We start from the raw sequence: 10,988 nt of genomic DNA on the forward strand, positions 1-10,988 counted from the left end.
ATACTACACAACCTTCTTCTTGTAGATGTTGTTGGGCCTTGAAGTGCAGATGTTTGTAGGACAGTAGCAAATTTCCCTCAAGTGGATCACCTAAGGTTTATCAATCCGTGGGAGGCGTAGGATGAAGATGGTCTCTCTCAAACAACCCTGCAACCAAATAACAAAGAGTCTCTTGTGTCCCCAACACACCCAATACAATGGTAAATTGTATAGGTGCACTAGTTCAGCGAAGAGATGGTGATACAAGTGCAATATGGATGGTAGACAAAGGTATTTGTAATCTGAAATTATAAAAACAGCAAGGTAACTAATGATAAAAGTGAGCACAAACAGTATTGCAATGGTAGGAAACAATGCATAGAGTTCATACTTTCACAAGTGCAAGTTCTCTCAACAATAATAACATAGATAGATCATATAACAATCCCTCAACATTGTCACGACCGGTTTTTCAATAAAATAATTATTGAGAAAATCGATCTTTAAATCCCAGTATAGGAAAAGTCATCCTCACTGGTAGACAAAAACTTGATGAACAGAGGGCCAGTAGCATTAAATATATTACAGGGTTGAGCCGAGGCTGCTCAACAATCTTATTACAAACTCGCCAATATCTAACATAAGGGCGGTTATGACACAAGGATGAGGTGGCATGCTACTAGCTTGAGGTAAAAAGAGGTGGATAACTTGACTCCTAACTGGCAGCTCATCGAGCGTCGAGGTGAGGCACGATGAATTTATTCCTGGGGTTGCGGAAGCGGATAATACAATGACCATGCAGGATCGCATGGGACTGACTTGGACTCCTTTAGGCGTCGGACTCGCTATCAAACTCTTCATCCATGAGATCGCCTTCATCATCATCTGGCCAAATCAACAAGCCAGGTGAGTACTTTGAACGTACTCGCAAGACAGCTCGGACAAAATATATAATCAATGAATGCATGAATGCGTCACGAATAGAAATGATGCTCATGCAACAATAATAATATTTATGCATGACTTGATAAGCAAACAAATGAATGAAAACCGATCGGGTGTCTGGAGCGACGCCTCGAAAGGTAAACAAATAAAACTCATGCCGCAGTCGGGCTTCTAAGCGACACCACATAAAGGGCTTTAAAAGAAAATGCCACAGTCGGACGACTGAGCGACATCACATATAGGGCTTTAAAAGAAATGCCACAGTCGGACGTGTGAGCGACATCACATACAGGGCTTTAATAGAAATGCCACAGTCGGACGTCTGAGCGACATGACATAAAGGGCTTTAAAAGAAATGCCACAGTCGGACGTCTGAGCGACATCACAAAAAGGGTTTTAAAAGAAATGCCATAGTCGGACGTCTGAGCGACATCACAGACAGGGATTTAAAAGAAATGCCACAGTCGGACGTCTGAGCGACATCACAAACAGGGCTTACACTAAATGTAAATACAAGTATGCCACCGTCGGATGTCTGAGCGACATCACAGATAGGGCTTGTAACAAAGTAAATAACAAGATTAGTCCATCCACAAGAATAGTCTTTTAACCATATTTATCACACATGTATTTCTCCGGAGTTTTGTCACTGAGGCTGATACCTAACAAGATAAGATGGATATAGTACTTGAACAAAGTACAAGATAATTGAAAGATTGGTAACTCTGCAGAGTTGGTATGGACTGACCACAGCTAACGGATTTCCATAGTCCCAAATGGACTAGTTCTGTTTATGGTATTTCAGTAGAAACACATTTAACTAGTACACACCCATTTCACCTCACGATGCGAGGAATCACCATGGACAACGTCCAAGAAAAACTTTGAGACGGGGAGGTCACAACCTCGAATAGCATGGGATCAAATTTCTATACGCGCGCTCTAAGGGGTGCCCCCCCTCTCGGTCCCAACCGGAAACACCCATGCCCCCTGACCGGATGACGGGCTTTAATCCAGGGCCATGGAACCCTCATCCCGGCCTCTCCATTTGGTGTGTACTAGGAAAACGATTTGCAACTTACTAAGCCACATTCCTTTTGGAAAACATGTGATAGTACCGGAAGGAATGAATGGGAATGTGATTTGTTTCATGATGACACGGAAGTCAAATAATCTGGCATAAGACTGGCATGTCACAACACTGCCATCTTACCCATCCTCATGCCATCACATGGCCATGCAAATATGTATCCAACAACATATTGCTTTCTGAAACTTACTTTCCACTTATGTGCATGTAATATAACATTCAAGGAAATTTTCATAAACAGGCCATGACTATACTAAAATGCAAACATGGAACAACCACTCATCATATCAAGAGTTCAAACATGCTTGCCTGGTTCGGAGTAGTCGGAGTTTAACCGTGTGAAGTTTGTGGCTCCGTTGCTTCCTCCGGAATCTACGGTATAAGAAAAATACATACGTAACGTAAATACCGTGAGTGTAAAGAAAAGTGTTCCAAATATTTTTCAAATAAATATGACAAAAAACTAGACAGAAAAATAAAGGTGACAGAAAAGGAATCAATCAAAAATCATTTTCTGTTTAAAAGTTATAAGAGTTTTGGTCCAAGGACACATCTATAATGAAACAGAAAGTTTCCAGGGGGCTCTGCGGAAAAGTCCAGAAAACGGTTCGTTTAAAAGAAACGGCTGAGAGGCTGATAGGCGGGCTCCACCTGTCAGGTTTGAAATTTCAAACGGGGAAAACAGAGCGCGACGGTGCCCGAGAGGTGCGGTGGTCGCCGATGGTGATCCACGGCGAGGCTGGGTGATCGGGGGTTACCTTCGTGATCAGTGCACCTTTCCGCGTCTGTGGGAGGTGGTGGTGGTCGCCGGCGAGCACTGTGTCGACGGCGGCCCTTGCTCTGGCGGACGGTGGTTCGGGTGGTCGTGGATCTCGCCGGAGGGAGCTGCGGTGTTCAAATTGAAGTGGGGGTTAGCCTACTGGAGGTGGTATGAGGCTACGGGCAAGAGTAGGGCGGCGGAGGGGTTCTCACCAAAGAGAATGTTGCCGGAGCCCAAGGCGGACGGACGTGGCCGGAGTCGAAGAAGAAAGGCCCCTCGAGGCTCTCCCAGTGGCTAGGCGGGTCTAGTGAGGTGGTGGAGTTGTGCGGGGGCGAGAGCAAGCTCGGGGGGTGCTATTTATAGCCGGCCCGAGGCGGTTGCCGTGAACGGATAAGTCCGACAGGTGATTACGGCGGCGCTTTGCCGGGACGGTCGGCTTAGGAGCTTGAGCATCGCCTAGGTGGAGTAGTGGTGCCATTCCAGGGTCCAACTCAGCACGGGAGGGAGGGTTACAGCCTGCCTTCGACAGAACGACAGCACGACCCGTTGGCGGCAGAGAACGCGCTCTGCACGTGCCAGGCCAGGGCGACGGTGCTGCATGCATGCGCTGGCAAGGAGATGGCCACGCGGAGCTACCAGGAGGGTTGGGCGGTGCCGAACGGCGTTCTGCCGCGGTGTTGCCCCCTGTCGGCTGTTACGGTGGTTCTACCGCCGCAAAGCACGCAGGCGCAGGCGGGCCAGGGCACCACCGACTCCAGGAAGGCGCCAAGCGCGCGTGTGAAGCTCCGGACAAGAGGGAGGGGCTGCTAGCATCGAGCCAAATGCACAGTGGGCATGTGACTGAAGTTCTGTCAGGGAAACGACACTGAACTCTGAATTTTACTGAATATGAACAAAACAGTGCACGCCAAGTGTTTGATAGAATGATTCTGGCATGTAGGGATTTTTCCTTGAGCTGATTTTTGGTGGAGAGGTCTATAATTGCAACTAGAGATTGCCTGAATTTTGGTGGAATTTTATGAAGAATGGAGATATGAATTTCACCAAATTTGGCAAATCTGGTCCAAACTTGCACAGAGTGAAATTTGAAATATTTGAAAAGAAGAAGAGTGGATCCAGATGGTTCTAGGTTGTGGGTACTAAGGACTATCCAGGGGAGTTGGTTTGGGATCAAGGATCAAAGGCATTAGGGTACTTGCTTCGCAAATCGCCTAGGTTCACAAGAAAGGACATAATTGTTTTGGGAAGAGAAATAATTGGAATAAAATCCAAAAATGGATTTTATTAGTTTGGACAGAACGTATGGGTTGTACCCAAGTGGGAAGAGAGGTTTTTGGGGGAGTTTTACCATAAGAGGCATGGTAAACAAGAATGGACTAAAAATCAAATGAAAACCCAAAAGCAAAAGGTTTTCTTTTTAAAAGAAACTAAATCCAAGAAAAGATTTTTGAGGGGGCAAACTCAGAAGAGGGTTTTTAAGAAGGGTTTAAATGATCTTCTTCAAACCAAGCAAGGCTCTTTCTGAAAACAAAATCACAAATTTTTTTTGGAGTGTCACAGCACCTACCCCCTTAGGAAAAATCTCGTCCCCGAGATTTTAGCTGATCCTTAAACAGGTGTGGGTGCTCTGTCCTAAGAAAATCCTCGCTCTCCCAAGTTGTTTCATTCTCGGCGTGATTGCTCCACTGAACTCTAAAAAACTTGATGGTTTTCTGTCGGGTCCTCCTTTTAGACTCTCCTAATATTTTTATGGGGTGCTCCCGGTAGGTGAGGTCTGGTTGCACGTCAATATTCTCATGTGATACTTGCTTCTCTGGGTTGCTCACGTGTTTTCTCAATTGCGAGATGTGGAACACATTGTGGATACCGGATAAATATCCGGGTAAGTCTAGCTGGTAGGCTACCGTGCCTCTTCGGGCCACTATAGGAAATGGTCCAATGAATCTTGGTGCTAGCTCTCCCTTAATCCTGAATCACTGCAGACCCTTCATAGGAGAAACTCTTAGGTATACAAATTCTCCGGGTTCAAAACTGATTTCCCGATGCTTTCGATTGTAATAACTCTTATGCCGACTTTGAGTTGTTTTGAGTCGATCTCTAATGGTTTTAACTTTCTCCTCGGCCTCCTTGAGCATATCTGGGCCGAAGATATGGCTGTCTCCGGTCTCTGACCAATTTAGCGGGGTACGACATCTTCTTCCATACAGAGCTTCAAAGGGTGCCATTTGCAAGCTGGCTTGATAACTATTGTTGTATGCGAACTCTGCATATGGCAAACTTTCTTCCCAACTGGTTCCGTAGGTGAGGACACAGGCTCTTAACATGTCTTCTAGGATTTGGTTTACGCGTTCAGTCTGCCCATCAGTCTGGGGATGGTATGCGGTATTGAATGCTAGTTGGGTTCCCAGTGCTTGTTGTAGGTGATCCCAGAATCTAGAGACGAATTGTGTGCCTCTATCGGAGATGATAGTCATTGGTACTCCATGTAGGCAGACGATACGGGCAAGATAAAGTCTGGCCAGTCTCTGAGTGGTGTAAGTTGTATTCACTGGAATAAAATGTGCCACTTTGATTAATCTGTCGGTTATGACCCATATGGCATCGTTTCCGTGTCGTGACCGTGGCAGTCCAACGATAAAGTCCATTCCGATCTCGTTCCACTTCCACTCGGGTATCTTGTTTGGTTGTAATAGCCCGGCTGGTTTCTGGTGTTCGGCCTTGATACGTTGACAAGAGTCACAACATGCAATGAATGTGGCTATATCTCTTTTCATACCGTGCCACCAAAAAATTTCCTGAAGGTCTTTGTACATTTTTGTCCCTCCAGGATGGATTGAGTACGGAGCTGTGTGACTTTCAGCCAATATCTGTTGTTTGAGGTCCTTGATATTTGGTACACATAGTCTCTCTCCGTACCACAACATTCCTTGCTCATCTATGTTGAATTCTAAGGCTTTTCCCAAACTCACTTTCCTTTTTATGCCCTCAATGCTGGGGTGTCCGTGCTGGGCTTCCTTGATCTTTTCCATCAGGGTAGGCTGTATTTCTAGATTCGACACACTGCCTTCGGTAACCATTATTAAATTGAGTCTGGCAAATTCCTGTTGAAATTCTGGTCTCAACTTTGGTATACTGTCGTCGCCCGTGCTGGGATTCCGACTAAGTGCATCTGCCACAACATTTGCTTTTCCGGGATGATAGTGGATTCCAACATCATAATCCTTCACCAACTCTAACCAGCGTCGTTGCCGTAAATTTAGTTCTGGCTGTGTGAAAATGTACTTAAGACTCTTATGGTCTGTGTATATCTCACAACGATTCCCATGTAGGAAGTGTCTCCATTCTTTGAGTGCATGGATGACTGCCGCCAATTCTAAGTCATGGGTGGGATAATTCTCCTCATGTTTGCGGAGTTGTCTGGAGACATACGCAACTACCTTGCCTTCTTGCATCAATACGCATCCGAGGCCTTTCCGGGATGCGTCACAATATACCTCAAAATTCTTGTGGACATCTGGCACAATTAATACTGGTGCCGTTGTTAATTTACTTTTTAGCTCTTGGAAACTATTCTCACATGTTTCTGTCCATTCAAACTTCTTGCCTTTCTTGAGCAACTGTGTCATTGGCTTTGCTATGGTGGAGAATCCTTTAATAATTCTCCGATAATAGCCTGCCATTCCCAAGAAACTCCGTACGTCCGTTACGTTAGCTGGTGGTTTCCAGCCAAGTAAGGCCTTGACTTTTTCCGGGTCTACTGCAATACCTTCTTGGGTTAGCACATGGCCCAGAAAACCCACTTGTCTTAGCCAAAATTCACATTTGCTGAATTTGGCGTACAGTTGATGTTTCCTGAGTTCTCCGAGTACAATCCTGAGATTCTCGGCGTGCTCGTCTGGTGTTTTGGAGTATATCAGAATATCATCGATGAATACCACGACAAACTTGTCCATATACTTCATAAATACTTTGTTCATGAGGTGATCAAAATATGCGGGGGCGTTGGTTAGTCCAAATGGCATTACTGTGAACTCTTATAGTCCATATCTGGAAGTGAAGGCTGTCTTGGGAATATCTTCTGTTCGCACTTTTAATTGGTGGTATCCTGATCTCAAGTCAATTTTTGAGAAGACTTTGGCCTGTGCGAGCTGATCAAATAAATCATTTATTCGGGTCATTGGGTATTTGTTCTTGATCGTGACCATGTTGAGAGCTCGATAATCAATACAAAATCTCAGAGTCCAATCCTTTTTCTTGCCAAATAAAATTGGAGAACCCAAGGTGAGGAACTGGCTTGAATGTATCCTTTCTCCAATAATTCTTTTATTTGCTTCTTTAATTCCACCAATTCGGATGGTGCCATTCTGTATGGTTTCTTGTAAATGGGAGCGGTTCCGGGTGCTAGCTTAATGCTGAACTCTATCTCTCGGTCCGGTGGCATGCCTGGTAGTTCTTCTGGAAATACGTCCGGGAATTCACATACTACTGGAACCTTGTTCAGCTCAGAAACGTCCACCTTGTTTAATCTCGGTTGCCGAAGGATTTGTCTCTCTTTGGCTGAAACTTTTATTTTCTTCCCGTGATGGTGTGTGAGAATCACGGTCCGGTTGAAGCAGTCAATAAAACCTTTGTTGGTGGTTAACCAGTCCATCCCTAGGATGACATCCATCCTGTTGCTTTCCAATACAATAAGGTTGGCGTAAAACCTCAATCCTTCAAATTCAATACCCACGCCTTGACAGTAACTTTGGGTCACTTGCTTAATCCCTGGGGACTTGATGATCATTGGATTTTCCAAGGGAAGCATCGAAAAATTATTTTGCAAAGCAAAACTCTTGGAAATAAATGAGTGAGAAGCTCCGGAATCAAACAAAACCATGGCAGGTATTGTGTTGATAGGGTACGTACCGAGTACGATATCTGGGGCGTTCTGTGCTTCCTCTCGGGTCACGTGGTTCAGGTGACCCTTCCGGTGGTTGTTATTGGGGTTGAAATTGCTTCGCTTTGGCGCTGAATTATTTCCACCATTATTGAGCTTCGGGGTTGAGTTCCTTGGTTTGGGGCACTGCTTGGCATAGTGCCCTTCTTCTCCACAAGCATAACAGGTAACGCCTGGGCGATAGGTGAACTCCTTGTCTCTTGCATGGAAATTCTTGATTGGACGTGAATTTTCCGTCGGGGTTTTGTGTGATTCCCTCTACTGAAATTCCTTCTTGCTTCTGTGATTGCGAGCAAAAGTAGTCTCGTCCCTCTTGCGTTTGCGGAAATCTTACAGGCTACATCGCTCATTTTCCAGGGTGATGGCCTTATCCACCAGTGTCTTAAAATCTGGGAAGGTATGCACAACTAGCTGGCATTTAAGAGAGGGTGCCAGGCCTTCCATGAATTTTTCCATCTTCTTGCTCTCATTCATGCGCTCTTCATTAGCGTAGCGAGACAGCAAAGTGAATTGGCTGTTATATTCTGATACTGTCATGGTCCTTTGCTTGAGTTCATCAAATTCTTTCTTCTTGATTTTCATAACGCTCTTAGGAATATGTGCCCCATGAAAACCTTCTTTGAAATTTTCCCAGGTGATTTCATCTTCGTTGGGGTGCATGTGCAGGAAGTTTTCCCACCACGATGCAGCTGCTCCCGTGAGATAATGTGGTGCATATAATACTTTTTCCCGGTCTGAACACTGTGCAATAATTAATTTTCTCTCCATGTCTCGAAGCCAGTCGTCGGCCTCAAGAGGCTTGTCAGTATGAGAAAATGCTGGAGGACGAGTCTTCTGTAACTCAGATAATTTGGATTGCGGTTGATACTGACCACGGTTACTTCCCATATTGATGAATTGGCTCATCATTTCCTGGTGTTGTTGCTGACTCTATTCATACAGACGACACACTTGTGTAAAAGCTGTTTCACTATCCTGTTGACTTGTCTGTCCCTGAGTGAAATTGTGGTTTTGCGGTGTGCCATAATTTTCTTCTGGCTGATTTGGCATGGAGCACGTCCAAGGACAATACATCTTTCACTCTGGGGTATATTTTGTAAAACTCGTAAGACAAGAAAGAGAGTCGCAAAAGTCAATAAAATCACACACCAAGAAAGTTTTAAAACTCCAGGATACTTTAAAAAAAAACACGATTGCGCGCGGAGAAGGACTATTACATATCTTACACGCAAGCATAATTATACATTACATCACTCAGGATATGCGTACATAATCCTGACATGTTATTTAACTAGTGCACTTCTCCAGATCCTACATGATGCGCAAACAGGCTACTTCTCACAACCTATGTACATATAAACATATTACATAAGTCGGTACATCGCATGGCGTCTACGCGTATTCAGTCAGAGATGGTGAGGATCTCCCTTGGCCTGCCGAGGGTGAGACGCAGTGACGCTGGGGAATCAACTTCCTCCTCGCTAATAGGTTCTAGACGAGGGACGCTGCGCTGAGCTGATGGAGCAGGTGCCGCAGGCGGAGTACCCTGAATAAGAGTGGCGGAATAGGTGGAGTAGCACGTATGGTAGTGGGTGCAATAAGTGGTGCAGCGCGAACGGGAGTGGGTGCAATAGCTTGGTTAAATTCCTCAGTGGAAGCCAAACGATGAGTAGTGGCGCGAATGGTAGGCGAATAAGAAGCTGAGGACGAGATAAAAGTCAGCGGTGGAGCGTTGTGCAGGAGTTCCCTCCTGTTGGCAGCACAGCCATGGACTGAGTCCATGCGGGCAGTTACGAGGTCGTCCACCATGCTGTCGAAGGCTGCCTCCAGGGCTCGGAGGTACTCGACAAGCATCTCAAAGGCTTCGTCTCGCTCTCCTCTGGGGCAAGAGAATGAGTAGTGACAGGTGTATGGCACGTGGCATGGAAGGTAGCGGTAGCGATGGGTCTTCATTGTAGGAAGGACATCCCGAAGACGAGCTATCGCCTCGCGGGCAGCCATCTGCATAGCATGCCTCTCTGTAGGAATGGCTCTCCCCAAGAAATGGAAGTGGCGTATCCTAGCACGCCCTCCCCTGAATTGCACCGCGGCCTGGTGCATGGTCAGACTGTCGTTGACCTTGTGTGTATGAAGTGTGAAGACTGGGCGCACGGATGGCCCCATCGTGACCTGAACGATGAAGGAGAGGAGCTTGACGAACCTCTCAGGCACGTTGGCGAACATTTGAGACTCGCAGTCGTTGCCGGCCATCTACAAAAGTAGGCAAAACTTCTGAGTGATCAGATCAGAAATTTTATGCTGACTGTCAGAAAAATGACTACATTTGTAAAAACATGAATAACTCTATCATGCTAATAACCAATTAGCGATCGCACCTAGCGGCTTCCTACAGTCAGCCTGGCTTTGGTTAGAAAGTCCGTCACGACCGGTTTTTCAATAAAATAATTATTGAGAAAATCTTTAAATCCCAGTATAGGAAAAGTCATCCTCACTGGTAGACAAAAACTTGATGAACAGAGGGCTAGTAGCATTAAATATATTACAGGGGTTGAGCCGAGGCTGCTCAACAATCTTATTACAAACTCGCCAATATCTTACATAAGGGCGGTTATGACACAGGGATGTGGTGGCATGCTACTAGCTTGAGGTAAAAAGAGGTGGATAACTTGACTCCTAACTGGCAGCTCATCGAGCGTCGAGGTGAGGCTCGATGAATTTATTTCTAGGGTTGCGGAAGCGGATAATACAATGACCAAACAGGATCGCATGGGACTGACTGGGACTCCTCTAGGCGTCGGACTTGCTATCAAATTCTTCATCCATGAGATCGCCTTCATCATCATCTGGCCAAATCAACAAGCCAGGTGAGTACTTTGAAAGTACTCGCAAGACAGTTCGGACAAAAGATATAATCAATGAATGCATGAATGCGTCACGAATAGAAATGATGCTCATGCAACAATAATAATATTTATGCATGACTTGATAAGTAAACAAATGAATGAAAACCGATCGGGTGTCTGGAGCGACGCCTCGAAAGGTAAACAAATAAAACTCATGCCGCAGTCGGGCGTCTAAGCGACACCACATAAAGGGCTTTAAAACAAAATGCCACAGTCGGACGTCTGAGCGACATCACATACAGGGCTTTAAAAGAAGTTGTCACATCCCTAGTCTGGTATGACTTAGGCTAGCTAGCTATTTGTGCATCATATTTAAATTTCATTTAAATTTGAAATGAGGATTGGTGGAAACCTCAGAATCATTTTTTGAAA

The sequence above is a fragment of the Triticum dicoccoides genome, chromosome 3B (assembly GCF_002162155.2).
Source record: "Triticum dicoccoides isolate Atlit2015 ecotype Zavitan chromosome 3B, WEW_v2.0, whole genome shotgun sequence".
Lineage (NCBI taxonomy): Eukaryota > Viridiplantae > Streptophyta > Magnoliopsida > Poales > Poaceae > Triticum > Triticum dicoccoides.